Genomic DNA, 25,914 nt, shown 5'->3' on the forward strand with positions numbered 1-25,914 from the left:
ACTCAGCCAAAGCTGGGAGAGTCTTCCTAGTCTGTCAGGCGAGGAAGAGTAGAGGAAATAGGCTGGTTTGTTGCAGGGCCTACTCTGCCTTACATCCTCCTGTTCAGGTCATTCCCTCTGGGGAACTGACCCACTTCCACAGTGATAGGACCTAGGCTGAATTGCCTCTTGTCTGTGTCTTTAATGTCTCCACCCATTCTCTCTATTTTGGGGTTAGAGGTATCCACCTCTGCTAATCTTATCTTAGCCAGGGTCACCCCTAGCTTACCCAAAGAGGTTACCCAGAGCTGGAGTAACCCCACCATGACCAACAGGGTCAGGGGGCCTAACTTTCTATTTGGCATGGGGTCAGACCACCATGCCAAGGATAGTGCAGCCATAAAGGCTAACACCCAGCAGAGGCCACTGACAGCTGTCAGTGCCCAGAACCACACCTTTAGCTCTTCACCTACAAGGGAAGGGGCTAAGTTACAGGCTTCTTTGGGTTCAGGGTGCCTGTCTGCTGTATTAGAGTGGGGGGTTACCACATCTTGTAGTAAACACCCTTCTTCCACTCTTTCTTCTGTTAGCTGAGGAGCCACCCACTCAGGCTTAACAGTTGCCTGACTAGCCAGGACTTCTTGTGGGATAGGTTGGACTTTACCAGTGCCACTTTTGGAGTTCTCCCCTACTGGAGCAGAATCTCCTTGGCTTGCTGTAACCTTGGCTAAAGGTTGTCCACCCTTCCTACACCGTTTTCTTTTCTTTTTCTTCTGGGGCCTGCTTGCAGCTACTGCAGGGGCAGGACCTCCAGAATCCTTGGGAGAGGACTGGCACTCGACCAGTTCCTCTTTTGGGCTCTGACTAACCTCTGGGTAGTCATTTTCAAGGAGACAATCAAGGGGGAGGTCTGTACTGACTACCACCCTTCTCCAGCTAAACGTCCCACCCACTTCTATGGGCACAAAAGCCACAGGCCTATCAGTGACCCTGTCTGGGCTAACTCTTACTCTGGCCATCTCACCTGGGATGTACTGGTTTGAGAACACCAGCCTGTCATGCACAATAGTGTGACTGGCACAAGTGTCTCTCAGGGCAGTGGCTGGGATTCCATTCACCAGTAGGTGGTGGAAGTGTCTACTTCCCTCTGGAATCTCCAACTCACCTGTTGGGCCCTTTTTCCAGTTGAAGGCTATGAAGACCTCCTCATCTGAGGAGTCATCCCCATTGGCTACACTGGTCACCCCTGGGATTTTGCTAGGGGGTTTGTTTTTGGGACAAGAAGTGTCATTGGTGTGGTGCCCTGTCTGTCTACAGTTTTGGCACCATGCCTTAGTGGCATCCCAGTTCTTACCCTGGTACCCACCTTTGTTTTGGGATGTGTCATGGGGCCCACCCACCTGATCTGGTTTTTGGGGGCCTACAGAGGACTCTTTCTCTTTGTTTCTAGTGTCACCCACTTTCTCCTAGGGAGGCTTTGTAACCCCTTTCTTTTGGTCACCCCCAGTGGAAGTTTTGTTTACCCTAGTCTTGACCCAGTGGTCTGCCTTCTTTCCCAATTCTTGGGGAGAAATTGGACCTAGGTCTACCAGATACTGATGCAACTTTTCATTGAAGCAGTTACTTAAAATGTGTTCTTTCATAAACAAATTATAAAGCCCAACATAGTCATGCACTTCATTTCCAGTTACCCAACCATCCACTGTTTTCACTGAGTAGTCTACAAAATCAACCCAGGTCTGGCTCGAGGATTTTTGAGCCCCCCTGAACCTAATCCTGTACTCCTCAGTGGAGAATCCAAAGCCCTCAATCAGGGTAGCCTTCATGAGGTCATAGGATTTTGCATCTTTTCCAGTAAGTGTGAGGAGTCTATCCCTACACTTTCCAGTGAACATTTCCCAAAGGAGAGCACCCCAGTGAGATCTGTTCACTTTTCTGGTTGCACAAGCCCTCTCAAAAGCTGTGAACCATTTGGTGATGTCATCACCATCTTCATATTTAATTACAATCCCTTTTGGGATTTTCAACATGTCAGGAGAATCTCTGACCCTATTTATGTTGCTGCCACCATTGATGGGACCAAAACCCATCTCTTGTCTTTCCCTTTCTATGGCTAGGAGCTGTCTCTCTAAAGCCAATCTTTTGACAATCCTGGCTAACAGTAGGTCATCTTCACTGAGACTATCCTCAGTGATTCCAGAGGTGCTGGACCCTCCTGTGAGAGAAGCAGCATCTCTGACTATCACATTTGGAGTCAGGGTTTGAGGGACCCTGTTCTCCCTAACTAGGACTGGAGGGGGGAAATTCTCCTCCACATAACTAGCTTCCCCCTCTGTGAGGGCAAGGGCATCATCAGAGGGGTTGTTTTTAGCAAACTCTGCCAAAAGCTCCTGGAGTTGTTCTTTGGTAGGGTTTGATCCAGTTTTTATTTTTTTGATTCTGCAGAGAGTCCTTAACTCTGACATCCTAAGACGCAGGTAAGGTGTGAGGATGAGCTCCACCACTGTCTCTTCTGCAGTAGACATTATGAGGGTCATTCTGACCCTGGCGGCCGGTGGCCGCCAGGGCCACCGACCACGGGAGCACCGCCGACAGGCTGGCGGTGCTCCAATGAGCATTCTGACCGCGGCGGTTCAGCCGCGGTCAGAAGCGGAAAGTCAGCGGTCTCCCGCTGACTTTCCGCTGCTTATTGGAATCCTCCATGGCATGAGGATTCTGACCCCCCCTACCGCCATCCAGTTCATGGCGGGAAAGCCGCCATGAACAGGATGGCGGTAGGGGGGGTCGCGGGGCCCCTGGGGGCCCCTGCCGTGCCCATGCCAATGGCATGGGCACGGCAGGGGCCCCCGTAAGAGGGCCCCAAAATGTATTTCACTGTCTGCCTTGCAGACAGTGAAATACGCGACGGGTGCAGTAGCACCCGTCGCACCTTCCCACTCCGCCGGCTCGATTACGAGCCGGCATCCTCGTGGGAAGGTCGTTTTCCCCTGGGCTGGCGGGCGGTTTAACTGGAACCGCCCGCCAGCCCAGGGGAAAACTCGTAATACCCGCCGCGGTCTTTTGACCGCGGCGCGGTAATTTGGAGGGCGGGATCCTGGCGGGCGGCCTCCGCCGCCCGCCAGGGTCATAATGAGGCCCTTTGTTTCTAAAAGTTGGAATACTTTTTAAGAATCTAAAACTATCTCTACAACTTAATTCAAACTTTTACAAAACTTTTAAACTCTAAAAGAAATGCTAACAGGGACTAACACAAGGCCCTAGCAGGACTTTTAAAAATTTAGAAAAATAGCTCAAATTTCAAAAATCAGTTTCTAATGACAATTTTTGGAATTTAGTCGTGTGATCAGGTATTGGCTGAGTAGTCCAGCAAATGCAAAGTCTTGTACCCCACCGCTGATCCACCAATGTAGGAAGTTGGCTCTGTATGCACTATTTCAAAGTAAGGAATTGTATGCACAGAGTCCAAGGGTTCCCCTTAGAGGTAAGATAGTGGCAAAAAGAGATAATTCTAATGCTTTATTTTGTGGTAGTATGGTCGAGCAGTAGGCTTATCAGAGGGTAGTGTTAAGCATTTGTTGTACACACACAGGCAATAAATGAGGAACACACACTCAGAGACAATTCCAGGCCAATAGGTTTTTGTATAGAAAAATATATTTTCTTAGTTTATTTTAAGAACCACAGGTTCAAGATTTACAAGTAATACTTTAAATGAAAGGTATTTCAGGTAGGTACTTTAGGAAGTTTGAATGAGCAAAATAGCATATACAGTTTTCACATAAATGACATATAGCTATTTTAAAACTAGACACAGCAATTTTAACAGTTCCTGGGGGAGGTAAGTGTTTGTTAGTTTTTGCAGGTAAGTAAACCACCTACGGGGTTTAAGTTTGGGTCCAAGGTAGCCCACCGTTGGGGGTTCAGAGCAACCCCAAAGTTACCACACCAGCAGCTCAAGTCCGGTCAGGTGTAGAGGTCAAAGTGGTGCCCAAATCGCATAGGCTTCAATGGAGAAGGGGGTGCCCTGGTTCCAGTCTGCCAGCAGGTAAGTACCCGCGTCTTCGGAGGGCAGACCAAGAGGGTTTTGTAGGGCACCGGGGGGGACACAGGTCCACACAAAAAGTACACCCTCAGCAGCACGGGGGCGGCCAGGTGCAGTGTGCAAACAGGCGTCGGGTTCGCAATAGGAATCAATGGGAGACCAAGGGGTCTCTTCAGCGATGCAGGCAGACAATGGGGGGGGGGCTCCTCGGGGTAGCCACCACCTGGGCAAGGAAGAGGGCCACCTGGGGGTCGCTCCTGCACTGGAGGTCGGATCCTTCAGGCCCTGGGGGCTGCGGGTGCAGTGTCTTTACAAGGCGTCGGGTCTTTGAAGCAGGCAGTCGCGGTCAGGGGGAGCCTCGGGATTCCCTCTGCAGGCGTCGCTGTGGGGGCTCAGGGGGGTCAACTCTGGCTACTCACGGTCTCGTAGTCGCCGGGGAGTCCTCCATGTGGTGTTTGTTCTCCAAAAGTCGAGCAGGGGGCGTCGGGTGCAGAGTGCAAAGTCTCACGCTTCCGGCGGGAAACGTGTGTTGTTTCAAAGTTGCTTCTTTGTTGCAAAGTTGCAGTCTTTGGGGAACAGAGCCGCTGTCCTCGGGAGTTCTTGGTCCTTCTAGATGCAGGGTAGTCCTCTGAGGCTTCAGAGGTTCCTGGACCCTGGGAACGCGTCGCTGGAGCAGTGTCTTTAGAAGTGGGGAGACAGGCCGGTAGAGCTGGGGCCAAAGCAGTTGGTGTCTCTGTCTTCTCTGCAGGCTTTTCAGTTCAGCAGTCCTCTTCTTCTTAGGTTGCAGGAATCTATCTTGCTGGGTTCTGGGAGCCCGTAAATACTCGATTTAGGGGTGTGTTTAGGTCTGGGGGGTTAGTAGCCAATGGCTACTAGCCCTGAGGGTGGCTACACCCTCTTTGTGCCTCCTCCCTGAGGGGAGGGGGGACATCCCTAATCCTATTGGGGGAATCCTCCATCTGCAAGATGGAGGATTTCTAAAAGTCAGAGTCACCTCAGCTCAGGACACCTTAGGGGCTGTCCTGACTGGCCAGTGACTCCTCCTTGTTTTTCTCATTATCTCTCCTGGACTTGCCGCCAAAAGTGGGGGCTGTGTCCAGGGGGTGGGCATCTCCACTAGCTGTAGTGCCCTGGGGCATTGTAACACGAAGCCTGAGCCTTTGAGGCTCACTGCTAGGTGTTACAGTTCCTGCAGGGGGAGGTGTGAAGCACCTCCACCCAGAGCAGGCTTTGTTTCTGTCCCCAGAGAGCACAAAGGCTCGCACCACATGGGGTCAGAAACTCGTCTCTCAGCAGCAGGCTGGCACAGACCAGTCAGTCCTGCACTGAACAATTGGGTAAAATACAGGGGGCATCTCTAAGATGCCCTCTGTGTGCATTTTTTAATAAATCCAACACTGGCATCAGTGTGGGTTTATTATTCTGAGAAGTTTGATACCAAACTTCCCAGTATTCAGTGTAGCCATTATGGAGCTGTGAAGTTAGTTTTTGACAGACTCCCAGACCATATACTCTTATGGCTACCCTGCACTTACAATGTCTTAGGTTTTGCTTAGACACTGTAGGGGCATAGTGCTCATGCACCTATGCCCTCACCTGTGGTATTGTGCACCCTGCCTTAGGGCTGTAAGGCCTGCCAGAGGGGTGACTTACCTATGCCACAGGCAGTGAGAGGTTGGCATGGCACCCTGAGGGGAGTGCCATGTCGACTTAGTCATTTTCTCCCCACCAGCACACACAAGCTGGCAAGCAGTGTGTCTGTGATGAGTGAGGGGTCCCTAGGGTGGCTTAAGACATGCTGCAGCCCTTAGAGACCTTCCCTGGCATCAGGGCCCTTGGTACCAGGGGTACCAGTTACAAGGGACTTACCTGGGTCCCAGGGTTGTGCCAATTGTGGAGACAATGGTACATTTTAGGTGAAAGAACACTGGTGGTGGGGCCTGGTTAACAGGGTCCCAGCACACTTCTCAGTCAAGTCAGCATCAGTATCAGGCAAAAAGTGGGGGGTAACTGCAACAGGGAGCCATTTCTTTACAAGGACTCTGCAACTAGAGATCTCTATCAGATCAAGGGATTGAGAGGGATTTTATCAGTTTGTTAAATCTGACTTTGGAGTCGAACATGATCCCCAGATTTCTGGTGTGTTCAACAGGAGGTGTTAGAGGCCCCTAGGGTAGGATTGCCACCAGTCTATTAAGTGTTGTCACTTCCAAAAACAATACATATATTCAGTTGACAATACTGTAGAACGGTAAAACACCTTGGGGCAGATGTATCAACACAGTGGGGCCTGAATGCCATGCGAAGGGCAGAACTGTATTTGGGCTGCAAAATAGCGATATAGTAATGCAATTAGCGCTTGGAAGTACTTTGCATTAAAGAGCTTTTTGATTGATAGTATATTGCCAACTTATTTCTCCAAATTTGCAGACATGGGCCCTAATTATGACTTTGGTAGTCTTTTTGCAAGACCGACAAAGCCACGGGTGCCAGAAGACCACCAGTGCTGGTGGTCTTCTGCCCACCACATTATGAGTACTGCTGTATTTCTGTCACATTTCGGGCAGAAATCCAGCAGTAGCCGTGCTGGTGGGTGGAGGCACATGTGCGCTTTCACCACCGGCCCGCCGCGCCAGTAGGACTCCGCCCACCATATTAAGAGTAGTAATACGGCATGGCAGTGTCCTGATGGTGCGGCGCTGCCGGAGGTGGAAGCGCCCTTTCCCTGCCAGATGACCTCCTTGCCGGACAAAGTAAGTCAGGCATCTGATAGGGGAGGGGGTGGGAGTGTGAGTGGGTGTTGTCTGCATGTGTGAATGTAAGTGAGAGTGTGTGTATGCATGTGTGTATACGAGTGTGTATGTGTGTTTGAAAGCGTGTATGAATGTGTGTGTATGCGTGTTTGCATGTGTGTTTGCATGTATGAATGTTAAAGTGAATGCGAGTATGAGTGTTGAAGTGAAAGCGAGTATGGATGCATGTGAGTGAATGTGTGTATGAAAGTGTTGATGAATGAGTGTATGCGGGATGCGTGTGGGTGTCTGTGTGTGTGTGCATATATGCAGGGAGGAGGCTCTGTTCCTGGAGGGTGGGAGGGGGGTGCTGTACCTGGAGGGGTGGGTGGGGAGTTATTGAGCATGGTGGTGCTACTGCTGCGAAAACCCCAGTGGAAAGGCGGCTCATAATACCACCGGTGGTCTTCTGTGGACCGCTGAGTCGGGAATGCTCATCTTCGGCCCAGCAAGTCTAACCGCCCTGGCGGTCTGAGCGGGGATGCAGCAGGTTGGCAGAGGCCAACCTGCCACACTCATAATGTGGCAGCGGTCACCGCCAGCCTGTTGCAGTGATACCGCCACCGTGGCCCTTGGGGTCAGTAGACCGCCAATGGTCATAATGAGAACCACACTATTTGAAAAGATCTAAAGTATGTCTTAGGATACTTTTTTGTACTAGAAGGGTACCCTTTGAGCACAAAACCTGTGCTAGCTAGACATCACTCTCACACCTTAGCTCTATAGTGCAAGGGTGTGTGCATGGTGCTAGGCAGCCTGGTTGAGTCTCTTTGCAGATGATGAAAGCAGTAGTATTATATCTTTGAGATATGGTTCTGCCCTGTGTGTTCTCCCTTCTGCAACACAGTGCAACAACTTCAGTTGTTGTGCTGCGTTGCGCAACTTTTTAACCTGTTCGGTGCCGCGGGCGAGCTGGCATCATCCTGGCACACGGTTCCTGAGTGCCTCCTTTGACGTAAGTGTGACTATAAGGGGACACTCCCCCTCCTGGAATCTGGGGCAAGTAGCCTTTAGACTTGGGGCCTACGTTAGGTAGTTCCTCGCCACAGGTAGGCCTCATCATTTCTCACTTTTCTGTACCCACTCTCTTACTGAGTGTTGGATGTTTGTCTCTGCATTGCATGACGTTTAGGGATCCTAGGCCCTGAAGAATGCACCCAGACCTTCCTTGGCTCATTGTAGAGGGCAGAAACATGTCGGCCATTTTTTAGATAGGTGACACAGTGAGTCCTTGTTCTCACCCAGGTGTCCCATCCTTGTTTTTAATACACCAGCAGACACCATTATTAAAAGTGTAGACTGCACACCGTTAACTGCCTAGGTGTTTTTATATCTTTAACTAGCTTAGCTGGATCCCGCTTATTCCAGATAATAATAATTTACGCACTCCCTCCCGTTCCTTTAACGGTGAGGTTGAGTCCACCCAGGTGGCATTGTTCTACCTGGGTGGGGCTAGATGGTCAAATGATGAAGCATGACACTATATAGTGTGTGAGACCACCTAGTCCGTAAAGGAAATACACCCCCCCCCCCATCACCACTCCACAGCACTCACACTTCATTCATACACCCATTGAGGTCTAGGAGCCCCTGGACAATCTCCCTTGGGGATAGCTCCTCATTACAAGTGAACCTCATACTCTTTAGTGTTTTTTTCAAATTATTTTTAGGCCCAACGGGGGCAGAAACCACTAGACAGCAGGGATTGCTGTGAGTGTATGTGTGTGTTTTGTTTGGGGGGCAGCCCCTTGGGCAAGGGTCGCTCCCAATGGGGTCACATTACTGTTGGCCATACCTGCCACCCTTGGGGGCAGATCGGCCTATTTTTGGAAGGCCCATCTGCCCCCAAGGAAGATTTTTTTTTCAAAATAAGACGGTGGGGGAATGGCCATACCCCCATCCCAGACAAATGGGGCCAGAGTTGTTCTGCCCACCAGTGGGCAGATTGGGCAATTACCCCCAATCCACACCCTGAGGGGGCAGAAAGTCTATTAGATGGCAGGGAATGGAAAAAAATGTTGGGTGGTGGCTACCAACCAGTATGGGCCTGGTTATGCCCCCACCCCAAGCAAGAGGACATTTGATAATTTGGGGTTTTGGTTTTACATTTGGGCCATGAGAGCTTGGTAACTCTAAAAATCGTCCCACTTGGAATGGTGAGGGCTGCACTTTTTTGACTTTGGGATCCTGCCATGTAGAAAACTCCACAAGACCTAGACACATCTGAAAACTAAACATCTGGTTGATTCCAGGGTGGTGTGCTTCACATGCACCCGCACCATTGTAGGAAAGTACCATCTTGCCTGGCATGTTACCCCCATATTTCACTGTATATATGTTGTTTTAGTCTATGTGTCACTGGGACCCTGCCAGACAGGGTCCCTGTGTGATGCCTAACTGTCTCACTGAGGCTCTGCTAACCAGAACCTCTGTGGTTATGCTCTCTCTGCTTTCCAAATTTGTCACTAACAGGCTAGTGACTAAATTTACCAATTCACATTGGCATACTGGTACACCCATATAATTCCCTAGTATATGGTACTGAGGTACCCAGGGTATTGGGGTTCCAGGAGATCCCTATGGGCTGCAGCATTTCTTTTGCCACCCATAGGGAGCTCTGACAATTCTTACACAGGCCTGCCAGTGCAGCCTGAGTGAAATAACGTCCACGTTATTTCACAGCCATTTACCACTGCACTTAAGTAACCTATAAGTCACCTATATGTCTAACCTTCACCTGGTGAAGGTTGGGTGCAAAGTTACTTAGTGTGTGGGCATCCTGGCACTAGCCAAGGAGCCCCCACATCGTTCAGGGCAAATTCCCCAGACTTTGTGAGTTCAGGGACACCATTACATGCGTGCACTGTACATAGGTCACTACCTATGTACAGCGTCACAATGGTAACTCCGAACATGGCCATGTAACATGTCTAATATCATGGAATTGTCACCCCAATGCCATTCTGGCATGGAGGGACAATTCCATGATCCCCTGGGTCTCTAGCACAGAACCCGGGTACTGCCAAACTGCCTTTCTGGGGTCTCCACTGCAGCTGCTGCCAGCCCCTCAGACAGGTTTCTGCCCTCCTGGGGTCCAGGCAGCCCTGGCCCAGGAAGGCAGAACAAAGGACTTCCTCTGAGAGAGGGTGTAACACCCTCTCCCTTTGGAAATAGGTGTGAGGGCTGGGGAGGAGTAGCCTCCCCCAGCCTCTGGAAATGCTTTGATGGGCACAGATGGTGCCCATCTCTGCATAAGCCAGTCTACACCGGTTCAGGGATCCCCAAGCGCTGCTCTGGCGCGAAACTGGACAAAGGAAAGGGGAGTGACCACTCCCCTGACCTGCACCTCCCATGGGAGGTGCCCAGAGCTCCTCTAGTGTGTCCCAGACCTCTGCCATCTTGAAAACAGAGGTGTCTGTGGCACACTGGACTGCTCTGAGTGGCCAGTGCCAGCAGATGACGTCAGAGGCTCCTTCTGATAGGCTCTTACCTCTCTTGCTAGCCAGTCCTCCTTCCTAGGTAGCCAAACCTCCTTTCCTGGATATTTAGGGTCTCTGCTTTGGGGATCTCACCAGATAACGAATGCAAGAGCTCAGCAGAGTTCCTCTGCATCTCTCTCTTCACCTTCTGCCAAAGGATCGACCGCTGACTGCTCAGGATGCCTGCAAAACCGCAACAAAGTAGCGAGACGACTACTAGCAACCTTGTATCGCTTCATCCTGACGGCTTTCTCGACTGTTTCCAGGTGGTGCATGCTCTGGGGGGTAGCCTGCCTCCTCTCTGCACCAGGAGCTCTGAAGAAATCTCCCGTGGGTCGACGGAATCTTCCCCCTGCAACCGCAGGCAACACAAGACTGCATCACCGGTCCTCTGGGTCCCCTCTCAGCACCACAAGCTTGATCCCTGGATCTCAGCAACTATGTCCAAGTGACTCCCACGGTCCAGTGACTCTTCAGTCCAAGTTTGGTGGAGGTAGGTCCTTGCCTCCCCACGCTAGACTGCATTGCTGGGTACCACGAGATTTGTAGCTGCTCCGGCTCCTGTGCACTCTTCCAGGATTTCCTTCGTGCACAGCCAAGCCTGGGTCCCCGACACTCTAACCTGCAGTGCACAACCTTCTGAGTTGTCCTCCGGCGTCGTGGGACTCCCTTTTGTGACTTCGGGTGGACTCTGGTTCACTTTTCTTCTAAGTGCCTGTTCAGGTACTTCTGCGGGTGCTGCCTGCTTCTGTGAGGGCTCCCTGACTTGCTGGGACCCCCTCTGTCTCCTCATCCAAGTGGCGACATCCTGGTCCCTCCTGGGCCACAGCAGCATCCAAAAACCCTAACCGCGACCCTTGCAGCTAGCAAGGCTTGTTTGCAGTCTTTCTGTGTGGGAACACCTCTGCAAGCTTCTTCACGACGTGGGACATCCATCCTCCAAAGGGGAAGTTCCTAGTCCTCTTCGTTCTTGCAGAACACCAAGCTTCTTCCAACAGGTGGCAGCTTCCTTGCACCCTCAGCTGGCATTTCTTGGGCTCCTGCCCATTCTCGACACTGTCGCGACTCTTGGACTTGGTCCCCTTGTCTTACAGGTACTCAGGTCCGGAAATCCACTGTTGTTGCATTGCTAGTGTTTGTTCTCCTTGCAGAATCCCCCTATCACGACTTCTGTGCTCTCTGGGGGTAGTAGGTGCACTTTACACCTACCTTTCAGGGTCTTGGGGTGGGCTATTTTTCTAACCCTCACTGTTTTCTTACAGTCCCAGCGACCCTCTACAAGCTCACATAGGTTTGGGGTCCATTCGTGGTTCGCATTCCACTTTTGGAGTATATGGTTTGTGTTGCCCCTATACCTATGTGCTCCTATTGCAATCTACTGTAACTTTACATTGCTTGCATTACTTCCTTTTGCTATTATCTGCATAATTTTGGTTTGTGTACATATATCTTGTGTATATATCTTATCCTCATACTGAGGGTACTCACTGAGATACTTTTGGCATATTGTCAAAAAAATAAAGTACCTTTATTTTTAGTACTTCTTTGTATTGTGTTTTCTTATGATATTGTGCATATGACACCAGTGGTATAGTAGGAGCTTTACATGTCTCCTAGTTCAGCCTAAGCTGCTTTGCCATAGCTACCTTCTATCAGCCTAAGCTGCTAGAAACACCTCTTATACACTAATAAGGGATAACTGGACCTGGCACAAGGTGTAAGTACCTCTGGTACCCACTACAAGCCAGGCTAGCCTCCTACACCATTTTCTTACCCACAATGCCCTGCAAACCTCTAACTTTGCATTTTTCCCCATTTTTGTGATTGAAACTTTCGGAATCTGCAGGAATCCACAAAATTCCTACCACCCAACATTGTCTCATCTATATCGATAAAAATTCTGGTGCACTTGTCAGCCTAAAAATGTTTTTTTTCAAACTGCCCTTTTGGACCCGCTTTGGTTCCCCCTCAATTTCAACATGTTTTTTGCTCTTCCCTGTCATAGGCACTTGGCCCACATACACAAGTGAGGTATCATTTTTACCAGGAGACTGAGGGGAACGTTGGGTGGTAGGAAATTTGTCCTGGTGCGGTGATCCCACACAGAAATGTGGGAAAAATGTGATTTTTTTAAAGCTAAATTTGAGGTTTGCTGAGGATTCTGGGTAAGAAATCATTGGGGTATCCACGCAAGTCACACCTCCCTGGACTCCCTCAGGTGTCTCGTTTTCAGAAATGTCTGGGTTTGGTAGGTTTCCCTAGATGGCTGTTGAGCCTAGGAGCAAAAAACGCAGGTGCCCCCCTGTAAAAACAGGTAGTTAAGTATTTGATAATTTGGATGTGTCCAGATAGTGTTTTGGGGCATTTCCTGTCGTGTGCACAAGGCCTACCCACACAAGTGAGGTACCATTTTTATCGGGAGACTTGGGGGAACGCTGGGTGGATGGAAATTTGTGGCTCCTCTCAGACTCTAGAACTTTCTATCACGAAAATGTGAGGAAAAAGTGTTTTTGGGCCACATTTGAGGTTTGCAAAGGATTCTGGGTGACAGAACATGGTGAGAGCCCCACAAGTCACCCCATCATGGATTCCCCTAGTTGTCTAGTTTTCAAAAATGTGCAGGTTTGGTAGGTTTCCCTAGGAGCCGGCTGAGCTAGAGGCCATAATCCACAGCTAGGCACTTTGCAAAAAACAGCTGTGTTTTCTTTGGGAAAATGTGATGTGTCCACGTTGTGTTTTGGGGCATTTCCTGTTGCGGGCGCTAGGCCTACCCACACAAGTGAGGTAACATTTTTATCAGGAGACTTGGGGGAACGCTGGGTGGAAGGAAATTTGTGGCTCCTCTTAGATTCCAGAACTTTCTGTCACTGAAATGAGAAGAAAAGTGTTTTTTGGCAGAATGTTGAGGTTTGCAAAGGATTCTGGGTAACAGAACATGGTGAGAGCCCCACAAGCCACCCCATCTTGGATTCCCCCAGGTGTCTAGCTTTCCAAAATGTGCAGGTTTGGTAGATTTCCCTAGGTGCCTGCTGAGGCGGAGGCCAAAATCTACAGCTAGGCACTTTGCAAAAAACACTTCAGATTTGAATGTAAAAATTTGATGTGTCCACGTTGCGTTTTCTGTCGCGAGCATTATGCCTACCCACGCAAGTGAGGTACCATTTTTATCGGGAGACTTGGGGGAAACTCAGAATAGCAAAACAAGTGTTACTGCCCCTTGTCTTTCGCTACATTTTTCCCTTCCAAATGTAAGACAGTGTGTAAAAAAGACATCTATCTGAGAAATGCCCTGTAATTCACATGCTAGTATGAGCACCCCGGAATTCAGAGATGTGCAAATAACCACTGCTTCTCAACACCTGATCTTGTGCCCATTTTGGAAATACAAAGGTTTTCTTGATACCTATTTTTCACTCTTTATATTTCAGCAAATGAATTGCTGTATACCCGGTATAGAATGAAAACCCATTACAAGGTGCAGCTAATTTATTGGCTCTGGGTACCTAGGGTTCTTGATGAACCTACAAGCCCTATATATCACCGCAACCAGAAGGGTCCAGCAGACATAACAGTATATTGCTTTCAAAAATCGGACATTGCAGGAAAAAGTTAGAGTAAAACGTGTAGAAAAATGGCTGTTTTTTTCACCTCAATTTCAATATTTTTTCATTTCAGCTGTTATTTTCTGTACTTAACCCTTGTAGGATCTATACAAGTTACCCCTTGCTGAATTCAGAATTTTGTCTACTTTTCAGAAATGTTTAGCTTTCCGGGATCCAGCATTGGTTTCACACCCATTTCTGTCACTAACTGGAAGGAGGCTGAAAGCACAAAAAATAGTAAAAATGGGGTATGTCCCAGTAAAATGCCAAAATTGTGTTGAAAAATGGGGGTTTCCGATTCAAGTCAGACTGCATTGCTGGGTACCGCGAGATTTGCAGCTGCTCCGGCTCCTGTGCACTCTTCCAGGATTTCCTTCGTGCACAGCCAAGCCTGGGTCCCCGACACTCTAACCTGCAGTGCACAACCTTCTGAGTTGTCCTCCGGCGTCGTGGGACTCCCTTTTGTGACTTCGGGTGGACTCTGGTTCACTTTTTTTCTAAGTGCCTGTTCAGGTACTTCTGCGGGTGCTGCCTGCTTCTGTGAGGGCTCCCTGACTTGCTGGGACCCCCTCTGTCTCCTCATCCAAGTGGCGACATCCTGGTCCCTCCTGGGCCACAGCAGCATCCAAAAACCCTACCCGCGACCCTTGCAGCTAGCAAGGCTTGTTTGCGGTCTTTCTGCGTGGGAACACCTCTGCAAGCTTCTTCACGACGTGGGACATCCATCCTCCAAAGGGGAAGTTCCTAGTCCTCTTCGTTCTTGCAGAACACCAAGCTTCTTCCAACAGATGGCAGCTTCCTTGCACCCTCAGCTGGCATTTCTTGGGCTCCTGCCCATTCTCGACACTGTCGCGACTCTTGGACTTGGTCCCCTTGTCTTACAGGTACTCATGTCCGGAAATCCACTGTTGTTGCATTGCTAGTGTTTGTTCTCCTTGCAGAATCCCCCTATCACGACTTCTGTGCTCTCTGGGGGTAGTAGGTGCACTTTACACCTACCTTTCAGGGTCTTGGGGTGGGCTATTTTTCTAACCCTCACTGTTTTCTTACAGTCCCAGCGACCCTCTACAAGCTCACATAGGTTTGGGGTCCATTCGTGGTTCGCATTCCACTTTTGGCGTATATGGTTTGTGTTGCCCCTATACCTATGTGCTCCTATTGCAATCTACTGTAACTTTACATTGCTTGCATTACTTCCTTTGGCTATTATCTGCATAATTTTGGTTTGTGTACATATATCTTGTGTATATATCTTATCCTCATACTGAGGGTACTCACTGAGATACTTTTGGCATATTGTCATAAAAATAAAGTACCTTTATTTTTAGTACTTCTGTGTATTGTGTTTTCTTATGATATTGTGCATATGACACCAGTGGTATAGTAGGAGCTTTACATGTCTCCTAGTTCAGCCTAAGCTGCTTTGCCATAGCTACCTTCTATCAGCCTAAGCTGCTAGAAACACCTCTTATATACTAATAAGGGATAACTGGACCTGGCACAAGGTGTGAGTACCTCTGGTACCCACTACAAGCCAGGCTAGCTTCCTACACCATTTTCTTACCCACAATGCCCTGCAAACCTCTAACTTTGCATTTTTCCCCATTTTTGTGATGGAAACTTTCGGAATCTGCAGGAATCCACAAAATTCCTACCACCCAACATTGTCTCATCTATATCGATAAAAATTCTGGTGCACTTGTCAGCCTAAAAATGTTTTTTTTCAAACTGCCCTTTTGGACCCGCTTTGGTTCCCCCTCAATTTCGACATGTTTTTTCCTCTTCCCTGTCATAGGCACTTGGCCCACATACACAAGTGAGGTATCATTTTTACCAGGAGACTGAGGGGAACGTTGGGTGGTAGGAAATGTGTCCTGGTGCGGTGATCCCACACAGAAATGTGGGAAAAATGTGATTTTTTAAAGCTAAATTTGAGGTTTGCTGAGGATTCTGGGTAAGAAATCCTTGGGGGATCCACGCAAGTCACACCTCCCTGGACTCCCTCAGGTGTCTCGTTTTCAGAAATGTCTGGGTTTGGTAGGTTTCCCTAGATGGCTGTTGAGCCCAGGACCAAAAAACGCAGGTGCCCCCCTGTAAAAACAGGTAGTTAAGTATTTGATCATTTGGATGTGTCCAGATAGTGTTTTGGGGCATTTCCTGTCGTGAGCACAAGGCCTACCCACACAAGTGAGGTACCATTTTTATCGGGAGACTTGGGGGAACGCTGGGTGGAAGGAAATTTGTGGCTCCTCTCAGATTCTAGAACTTTCTATCACCGAAATGTGAGGAAAAAGTGTTTTTGGGCCACATTTGAGGTTTGCAAAGGATTCTGGGTGACAGAACATGGTGAGAGCCCCACATGTCACCCCATCATGGATTCCCCTAGTTGTCTAGTTTTCAAAAAAGCGCAGGTTTGGTAGGTTTCCCTAGGCGCCGGCTGAGCTAGAGGCCATAATCCACAGCTAGGCACTTTGCAAAAAACAGCTGTGTTTTCTTTGGGAAAATGTGATGTGTCCACGTTGTGTTTTGGGGCATTTCCTGTTGCGGGCGCTAGGCCTACCCACACAAGTGAGGTAACATTTTTATCAGGAGACTTGGGGGAACGCTGGGTGGAAGGAAATTTGTGGCTCCTCTTAGATTCCAGAACTTTCTGTCACTGAAATGAGAGGAAAAGTGTTTTTTGGCAGAATTTTGAGGTTTGCAAAGTTTTCCGGGTAACAGAACATGGTGAGAGCCCCACAAGCCACCCCATCTTGGATTCCCCCAGGTGTCTAGCTTTCCAAAATGTGCAGGTTTGGTAGATTTCCCTAGGTGCCTGCTGAGGCGGAGGCCAAAATCTACAGCTAGGCACTTTGCAAAAAACACTTCAGATTTGAATGTAAAAATTTGATGTGTCCACGTTGCGTTTTCTGTCGCAAGCATTAGGCCTACCCACGCAAGTGAGGTACCATTTTTATCGGGAGACTTGGGGGAAACTCAGAATAGCAAAACAAGTGTTACTGCCCCTTGTCTTTCGCTACATTTTTCCCTTCCAAATGTAAGACAGTGTGTAAAAAAGACATCTATCTGAGAAATGCCCTGTAATTCACATGCTAGTATGAGCACCCCGGAATTCAGAGATGTGCAAATAACCACTGCTTCTCAACACCTCATCTTGTGCCCATTTTGGAAATACAAAGGTTTTCTTGATACCTATTTTTCACTCTTTATATTTCAGCAAATGAATTGCTGTATACCCGGTATAGAATGAAAACCCATTGCAAGGTGCAGCTAATTTATTGGCTCTGGGTACCTAGGGTTCTTGATGAACCTACAAGCCCTATATATCACCGCAACCAGAAGGGTCCAGCAGACATAACAGTATATTGCTTTCAAAAATCAGACATTGCAGGAAAAAGTTAAAACGTGGAGAAAAATGGCTGTTTTTTTCACCTCAATTTCAATATTTTTTCATTTCAGCTGTTATTTTCTGTACGAAACCCTTGTAGGATCTACACAAATTACCCCTTGCTGAATTCAGAATTTTGTCTACTTTTCAGAAATGTTTAGCTTTCCGGGATCCAGCATTGGTTTCATACCCATTTCTGTCACTAACTGGAAGGAGGCTGAAAGCACAAAAAATAGTAAAAATGGGGTATGTCCCAGTAAAATGCCAAAATTGTGTTGAAAAATGGGGGTTTCCGATTCAAGTCTGCCTGTTCTGTTCTGGGAAGATGGTGATTTTAGCACTGCAAACCCTTTGTTGATGCCATTTTCAGGGAAAAAGCCACAAGCCTTCTTCTGGACAAAAAGTTTTGAGGGCCTAAGTGCGAACTGCCCCAAATAGCCAAAAAAAGGCCTGGCACCTGAGGGGAAAAGGCCTGGCAGTGAAGGGGTAAATGCATGTTCTGCCCCCCCCCCTCACAAAATCTACAAATACTAGACAGAGTCAGAGAACCTAAGACTGGTGACAATGAGAACATGGCATAGACAGCATCGACAGCACAGAGCCCTCGCACAACGGCCAAGACCGAAGACTGATGTTCAGTAACATTCACATTAGCACCACGTGGGCACAGAACTGACCCCTGGCACAGGACCCTGAATTAGTGACAAATGGCACGCACCGGGTACAGATTTCACCTGCAGGCTACAGAACGGACCTCTGCATCAGGTTTCAAGACTGTAACCAGGCTTAGGAGACAGATAACTCCAGCAGGTGGCAGACCTGAGCCCTGGCGCACAGGACTGAAGCCTGACACAGGGCATGTATAGCACCAGCAGTACACAGAACGGACCTCTAGATCATTATTGAAGACCGGAACCAGGCTTAGAAGACAGATGACTCCAGCAGGACACAGACATGAGCCATGCACAGGACTTAAGCCTGACACTTCGTACAGATAGCATTCTCGGGGCACAGCATCCTGCATTACTTGCAAATAGCACAAGGCACAGGTAAACACCTCCAGAAACAGAACTGTCCCAAGGAGCTGGATCAGTGCTAAGTGGCAGATATCATCAGCAGGACACAGAACGGACCTCTGGACCAGGTCAAAAGACCGGAGCCAGGCTTAGGGCACAGGTGACTCCAGCAGGACACAGACCTGAACGGTACTGATAATCATGCTGTCAGCACACAATAGACTTCTAACACGAGACCCTAAGTTTTTGGTAAATAGAACAAAGCACAGATAACACCAGTAGGGCACACCGCTGAAACCAAAACAGGACACACGCTTGGTGGCAAACAGCACAGGGAACAGAAAACACTCATCGGGCATACAACTGACTCCTGGCATAGGAATCGCGACCAACGATTGGTGACAAATAGCACAGGGCGCAGATAACGCCCTCAGGGAACAGGCACCCTCCTACACATGGGATAAGGCACAGGGCACAGATTCATGGCCCAGGACGCGACCCGGCAAGAGTCTGGCACAGATAACATCCTCGGGCACAGGAGTGCCTCATGGCACAAGTCATAAGGCACGGATATCACCAGCAGGACACAGAACGGCCCCCTGGCACGCGACCCACGGCTGGAGATTGGCACAGACAGGGGCGTAGGAGACACAAAATTTCTGGGGGGGACAGGGACAACCTTCAGGTGGGCCGCCTGCACAAAGTTTGCACCCAGAAGGGTTGCCGTGGGGGGGGGGGGGCGTTGGGAGGAGGCGGTCGCCTCCGGTCGAGTCCTGTGCGGCCATCAATTCCCTGTCTGCTGGGCCCCTGGCTGCCTATTAGACAGCAACAAGCTCTGTGCTGCTGTTTGCCTGTGTGAAGTCCTAAGAGGCATGTACTGCCTGATGGGCGCAGTGCTTCCTGTCGATTCCTGTGCTGCCTGCAATGCACTGTGCTGCCTGTTAGGAGCTTTCTTTCTAGTCAGGCTGTGTCAGTCTCTGGCCCCCCGCCTGCCTGTGAAGGTCAGTAAGGCCTATGATTGCTGCTAGGTCCTTGTCTGATTGTCAAGTGGCAGTCTCTGTGCTGCCGCCTTCCTGTGAACTGCTGTGCTGTCTGACAGGGCCGGCCTTAGTGCTGGTGGCGCCCTGTGCGACATTGTTTGATGGTGCCCCCCAGTGACCACCTCCGCCACGGATTCCCTCACTACAATCCATCACAACTCTCTCTCAGATGCATTTCATTCGTTTTATAGCACCACTCATACCGGGAAATATCCCTTACAAGGCAATCAATGCAGTGCAATGCATTGACCACGCTGCCATTACCACAGATATGGGGCTAGCATGGTGGGGTAGGTTTTAGGGAACAGGGTGGGGGTCATGTAGTATTTAGGACAGAGCGGAGTAGGTTTTAGGGTTCAGGGGGGCAGAGGCGTCAAGGTAGTTTTTAGGGCAGTTCAGGGTAGGTTTTAGGGTTCATACTGGGGGCTGGGTAGTTTTAAGGACAGGGCAGGGTTACTTTTAGGGCTCACGGCGGGAGGTTTAGGGTTTAGGGCAGGGGCAGTTATAAGTGATTGGGCAGGGTGGAGTATGGTATCAGATGTAAGGGGGCAGGGCGGGGAGAATTTACCATGCATGTTCCTTTACCAAACATTCTTTTACAGCAATTTGTTGTAAGGGCATGAGTAGTAAAGACGCGGTCGTTGTTGAGACCGCAATGTTAAGGCATGCATGATATACGTATGTGTTGTTCCATCATTCAGCCCTCATACCAGTCTAGGGTTTCAAAGCACTTTATATCACACAGACATTACGCAGAGACAATCATCATATATGTGTAAATCAGTGGATATGAAATGTTACATAAGACAGAGGACTACAAGGTGTTGGTGTCATAGGTCATCCATACTGGTAGCAGGTATAGTTTGAGTGCTTTATCTAGAGAAGCGCAAACTCTGAATTAAAAACATAACACCATGGTTGGGGACTCTCTTTAATATTAAGAATTGATTTACGCTCAAATTAACTTGTTTTGCAACATTAAGTTAATTAAAAAGTGGGGGCAAATCATAGCGCTCTAATCTATACCTTGATGTTTGCATGCAGCTCTTTGATGAGTTCATTGCTCACTGTTCTATATTCAGTTTTAATTTATAAATTGCAGGTGACAAAAAAGGAGCGGGCTCTCTGATGTAGGAAGCTGGCCTGGTGTGTGGTGAGTACCTATGGTATTATCACCTTATACCAGGTCCAGGTATCCCCTTATTAGGGAAGTGTAGACAGTGTCTGTAGCTGTGGATGAGCAGCCAAGACTTATTTACGACACATGCAAAGATCATGCAATACCACTGTAGTCACACAGCACTTACACACATGAAAGAAACGTGTGTTACGAAATTAAAGGTTCCTTATTACAGTACCACAAACACTAAAAAACTAGATAGGCAATACTCCAATAGGATGTAAGTAGCACACTGTTATATGTACAGTAGCAATCAGAAATTGGCATAAAAAGCAATAGAAAACAGTGAAAAGCAATAGGCAACACTGAAGGCCTAGAGGGGACCAGACCATATACTTAAAAAGTGGAATGCGAAAGCCGGGTCCCCATGCAAGGAAGTGTAATCAGTAGAGGAGAGCTGCGGGAACTGGGAAACCCCAAAGGTAAGTAACAGAATGCCCCCCAGCGACCATGAGAAAAGAGGTAAGTTACTGGTTTTTCCCCAACCCACCAAAAGGACTTCAGAGAAGAATATTGCAAAACGCAGGCAAGACTGCAAAAAACTAGAGGTGGATCCTGGAAGAGGAAGACCTGGGAAATAAGGGGACCAAATCCAGTTTACGTAGGAGTGTCAGGTTGTGACAGGAGCCACTACCCGCCCATCTGTGGATGCAGGAGTTGGTGGATGGGGAGACGAAGACGGTCAGCAATGCAGCACTGGAGCAGATGAAGAGTTCCTAGGTGATGCAGTCGATGTCCCACGCCGAATGAAGAATTGCAGTGTCTGTGGTGTGGAAAACCCACCAGCAAGCCTTGGCAAAGACAAATGCCGCAGTAGGACAAAAGTGGAGCTGTCGGGGACCAGCAAGGTCCAGGGGGACTCAACCCATGGAGGGGAGTCCCAGGTGACCCTCAGCAAGGCAGAGAGTCTGGAGAAGGAGAGGCAGCCCCCAAAAAAGACCTACAGGCAAGGAGCCCAGGAGCTGCAGAGAGGCCCACGCAGCACACCTGGAGAGAGGTCCTACGTCGCAGGCGAAGCACGTTGAGGGCTGTGCTTCACAGAGAAGAGTGCTGGGGGCTGGGGCCACATGGAGCCTGAAGATCCCTTGGAGGAGATAACAACAGGCCTTGGTAACTGCAAGAGACGCGGTGCATGGGGGTACTGTCCTGCATGGTAAGGCAAGGACCTACCAACTCCAAAGTTGGACAGCTGGTAGAGATGACCAAGGAGACCACTCCAGACTACCACCCCTGATTCAGGATCCACGCAGCTCAAGAGGAGAGGAGATCCACGCAGCCTGTCGTTGTTGCAGTTGGTGCCTGCGGATGCAGCTAAGTGACTCCTTCACTCCAAGGAATTTTCCTTCTTTCTTCTCATGCAGAATGAAGACTTGCTGCCATCAGAGGAAGCACAGCCGGGCAAATGTTGCAGTTGCTGGAAGGAGCCAGAGAAACAATGTTGCAGGGCGAAGTCGTTGCTGGAGCTGCAGATTGTAGGTTCCTGTGAAGTCCAGTTGCGGTTCCAGTGGCCAGAAGTCAAACTAAACATTGCAGAGGAGTCCTGCTGGAATCTTGCACATTGAATCTGAGGACCCACCGAAGAGGGAAATCCTAAATGGCCCAGAAAGGGGGATTGGTCACCTAGCAGGGTGACCACCTAGGAGGGGGCTGTGATGTCACCTGCCTGACCTGGCCACTCAGATGCTCACAGAGGCCTCTGCCCACCTTGGGTTCTAGATGGCAGAATCAAGTGGCCACCTGGAGGAGCTCCAGGCACCACCCCTGGGGTGGTGATGGACAGGGGAGTGGTTACGCCCATTTCCATTGTCCAGTTTGGCACCAGAGTAGGGGCTGAGGTCCCTGAACTGGTACAGACTGGTTTATGCAAGGAGGGCACCAAATATGCAATCCAGAGCATACCGGTAGCTTGGCGAGGCTACCCCTCCCAAGCCTTGTAACACCTATTTCCAAAGGGAGAGGGTGTTGCCTCCCTCTTCCAAAGGAAATCCTTTGTTCTGCCTTCCTGGGCATGAGCTGCTCAAGCAGCAGAAGGAGGGCTGTCTGAGGGGTGGCAGCAGCATGGGCTGCCCGGAAAATCCTAGAAAGCTGATAGGAGCAATGCTGGGGATCCTCTAAGGAGCCCCCAAAGTGCATGGAATCATACAATCAATACTAACAATAGGATTGGCGTATGATTCTGACATGTTTGTTACCAAACATACCCAGGTTTCGGAGTTGCCATTATGGAGCTGGTGTTGACCTATGTCCAGTACACGCGTAAAATGGCTTCCCCGCGCTCACGAGGTCCAGGAAAATGGAGCTGAGTTTGTGGGGGCACCTCTGCTCCTGCAGAGGTGCCCTCACACACAGGTACTTGCACCCTGCCCTCTGGGGCTAGGAGGGCCTGCCATAGGGGTGACTTACAGTGACTTGGTGCAGTGCCTGAAGTGAAAGGGTGCAAGCACCTTTTCAAGCAGGCTACAATGACAGGCCTGCAGACACAGTTTACATGGGCTCCTATGGGTGGCATAATGCATGCTGCAGCCCATGGGGCACCCCTGATCCCCCAATGCCCTGGGTACCTGGGTACCATATACTAGGGAATTAAAAGGGGCACCAGTACGCCAAATGTGGGGTGTGTGTGGTCCAAACAACCAAATGTAATGGGAGAGAGCACTGGGGTCCTGGTTAGCAGGATCCCAGTGAACACAGTCAAAACATAATGACAACAGGCAAAAAGTGGGGTAACCATGCCAAAAAGAGGGTACTTTCCTGCATCGGACAAAATCAGTAACTCACTGACCTATTCACATTATATACACTTTGTGATCTGCATGTAGACGTTCTTTGTAGCAGGCATAGTAACCCTGTACGTTATGATGAGTCAAAACTCCGACTAGACAAAACTTCAATCTCTCTCCAGGAACACCATTAATCACCGGAATTATCTTGAGATTTTTATTGTTGCCTGAAACTGTTGGTGGCAAGGAACACCCAGCAGGTGCTTTTAAAGTCACAATATACTTGCAAACACAGCACCCCCATCCTAAGTCAGCACCCAGTGCAGCAGCACCAGTTGCATCGCCCTAGAGCTGGCCCTGCTGCCTTACCTAGCCCTGTCCATCTCTCAGGCCATCTGGTTCTTCCTGGGACCCATGCTGTGTGCTGGTCTCTCCGCTGTCTATCCAGCAGTGTCAGGCTCTGTTCCACCACAGCCTGTTAAGTCCTGTAAAGCCTGTGACCTGCCACGGTGCTGGCTTTGCATCCACAGGCCATTGGCAGGAAATGAGATTTACAGACAGCCCTTGCCCTTCAGAGCAGGCTTTCACAAATACCAGGAAGGCTGAGGGAGAGACAGGGGACCGAAATGTTGGGGGGGGGGGCAGGATGTCAACTTAGGGGACAATAATTAGCACTGGGGCAGGCAAGCTGGAGACAGAGGAGAGAAGAGAGTGAGAGAGAGGCAGCAGAAAGGGGGGCCCTAACAAACCTTTGCGCACAGGGTGCCACTAGCGCGCTAAAGCCTGCCCTGCTCACATCTCACAGTAACTCAACAATACTGTTTTTAGAAAGGGAGATACTCTGCCACACAGCACTGGATTTAAAAAGAAAGGGAGTTACTTGGCAATACTTTATTTAATTACCCAAACCTCCTTATCTTCAGAAGTCTTGCTGCTGTCTTCAGGGTTCGATTTTCAAGGGAAGGGAAGGGTAGGGCTCAGGAGGGACGGGATGCAGACAGCAATCAACAAAGTGCCTCTCTTCTCCCTTTGTTCTCAGAAGTGCAGACTGCAGGCGGCTGTGGTGGCAAGGTGAGAAGGAATCCCTTGTGTGCTGCAGCACAACAAAAGGGAGGAGGGCAAGTGTCCTGGAGCCAGGTCACAGGTCAAGTGCAGGGCCATTATAGGTAGCGCTTTCATGCGCTAATGGCCCTGCGAAATACAGGAGAGAAGGGAAAATTCTTCTGTCCCCTCCCCCCCCCCCACCCTTGTCCCCCGTGTCCCCCCCACTCCAAAATCTGGGGGGGACATATCCCCCGCGTCCCCCACACTTCCTACGCCCATGGGCACAGAGCATAGATAACTGCCCCGAGCACAGAATTGAACCCTTCGACTGAGCACGGATAAACCCATCAGGGTAACGAACGGGCCCCTGGCGCAGGACACACGACTGGAGCCTGGCACAGAGCAGAGAGGGCATCCTCAACCCTGGCACCGGGCACGGATAACACCACTACTAGAGGCAAACACTGTCATATTGTTCAGGGGATATACAACACTCGAAGGGGACAAACAGCACTAGCAGTGATCAGAACATACCCATGGCACTGAATCAGGGATTGGCAAACATCACATGGCACACATGACGCACACAGGGCGCAGAACCCAAAGCGGGTTCATAACACGAGGCAGGGGTAACAACAGCAGTAGGACAAAGAACAAAACAATGTGTGAAAGGGAGTGAATAGCTCGACGACAAGGGTTCATGGGGTGAGTCCCTCCCCAGCCCCAACCCCCCCCCCCCCCTCCCCCACAGGCAGATACTCACAGGACTCGCAAGGGCAGGTTAGCGGGTGCCCCGGTACCTCCGATATTCTTGGTATCCTCCTCCGCCTGAAGCTTTCTGCAGCCGAGCAGGTGCGGCGATAGCCACTCCCTTTCTGCTAGCCCCTAGTTGTTTTACTTCGGCAGAAAGACGTGCACCGTCCGCTTTGACTATAGCTCCTGCTGAAGCAATAATAGCGCTTATCAGAATTTCCTATCCCTTCGTCTGTAGTTCCCAAGGGAGCACTAAAATAGTGTGCCTATACCTCTTGTCAATTGGAGTAATTGTTTTCAAGGAAGCAGCGATAGCGTCTACCTGCACTTTCTGCCGCTTGATCTGCATAGGTCGCACAAGAGCAGTAAAAGGTTAAACATGTACATACTGCCGGCCCTTGTATTTTTAACTCCTGCCCTCGCCTCTGCCTCTCTGCCCCTGTATCCTTAACTGCTTCAGACGTACAAATCTCTACCCCCCCTGCTGCACCTATTTGTGGAACTTCTGCAGGACCACTGCAAATACCCACTCCCTGCCGTTGGATATATAACTTTTCACCCCTCCTACGTGTGCAGCGACAGCCTTCACACCCTCTGACTGCAGCAACAGCGCCTGTCTCTGCTCCATACGGTCCTCACCGTCATCTTCCCACCGCCTTTCTGACTCTCAAAATCAATGACTTTTGCTACAAGTCATTGGCTCTCACTGTGCGCTTCCCACCCCTCCTACACGTCACGCTTGACGTTTACATCTCCCATTTCGTGTCATCTAGCAGCATGTTTTCACTACTCCTTCCCTATTAAAAAAACACCTCACCACCAGGTAGCTACAGTTAGGACCTAGTTACTATCCTGATCTTGTGCAGATATCTGATTGGC

At 49.6% G+C, this 25,914-nt stretch overlaps 1 long non-coding RNA gene across 1 annotated transcript in view; it reads right to left on the bottom strand.

The window, feature by feature from the left end:
- Positions 1 to 25,219, bottom strand: part of LOC138267838 (uncharacterized) — a 92,127-nt gene extending 66,908 nt beyond the window's left edge. Inside the window, exon 1 of the long non-coding RNA XR_011199876.1 lies at positions 25,046 to 25,219. This is a non-coding gene — a long non-coding RNA (uncharacterized lncRNA). The remainder of the gene's footprint in view (positions 1 to 25,045) is intronic.
- Positions 25,220 to 25,914: the final 695 nt, after the last annotated feature.

This window comes from Pleurodeles waltl, chromosome 12, assembly GCF_031143425.1.
Source record: "Pleurodeles waltl isolate 20211129_DDA chromosome 12, aPleWal1.hap1.20221129, whole genome shotgun sequence".
NCBI classification, from domain to species: domain Eukaryota; kingdom Metazoa; phylum Chordata; class Amphibia; order Caudata; family Salamandridae; genus Pleurodeles; species Pleurodeles waltl.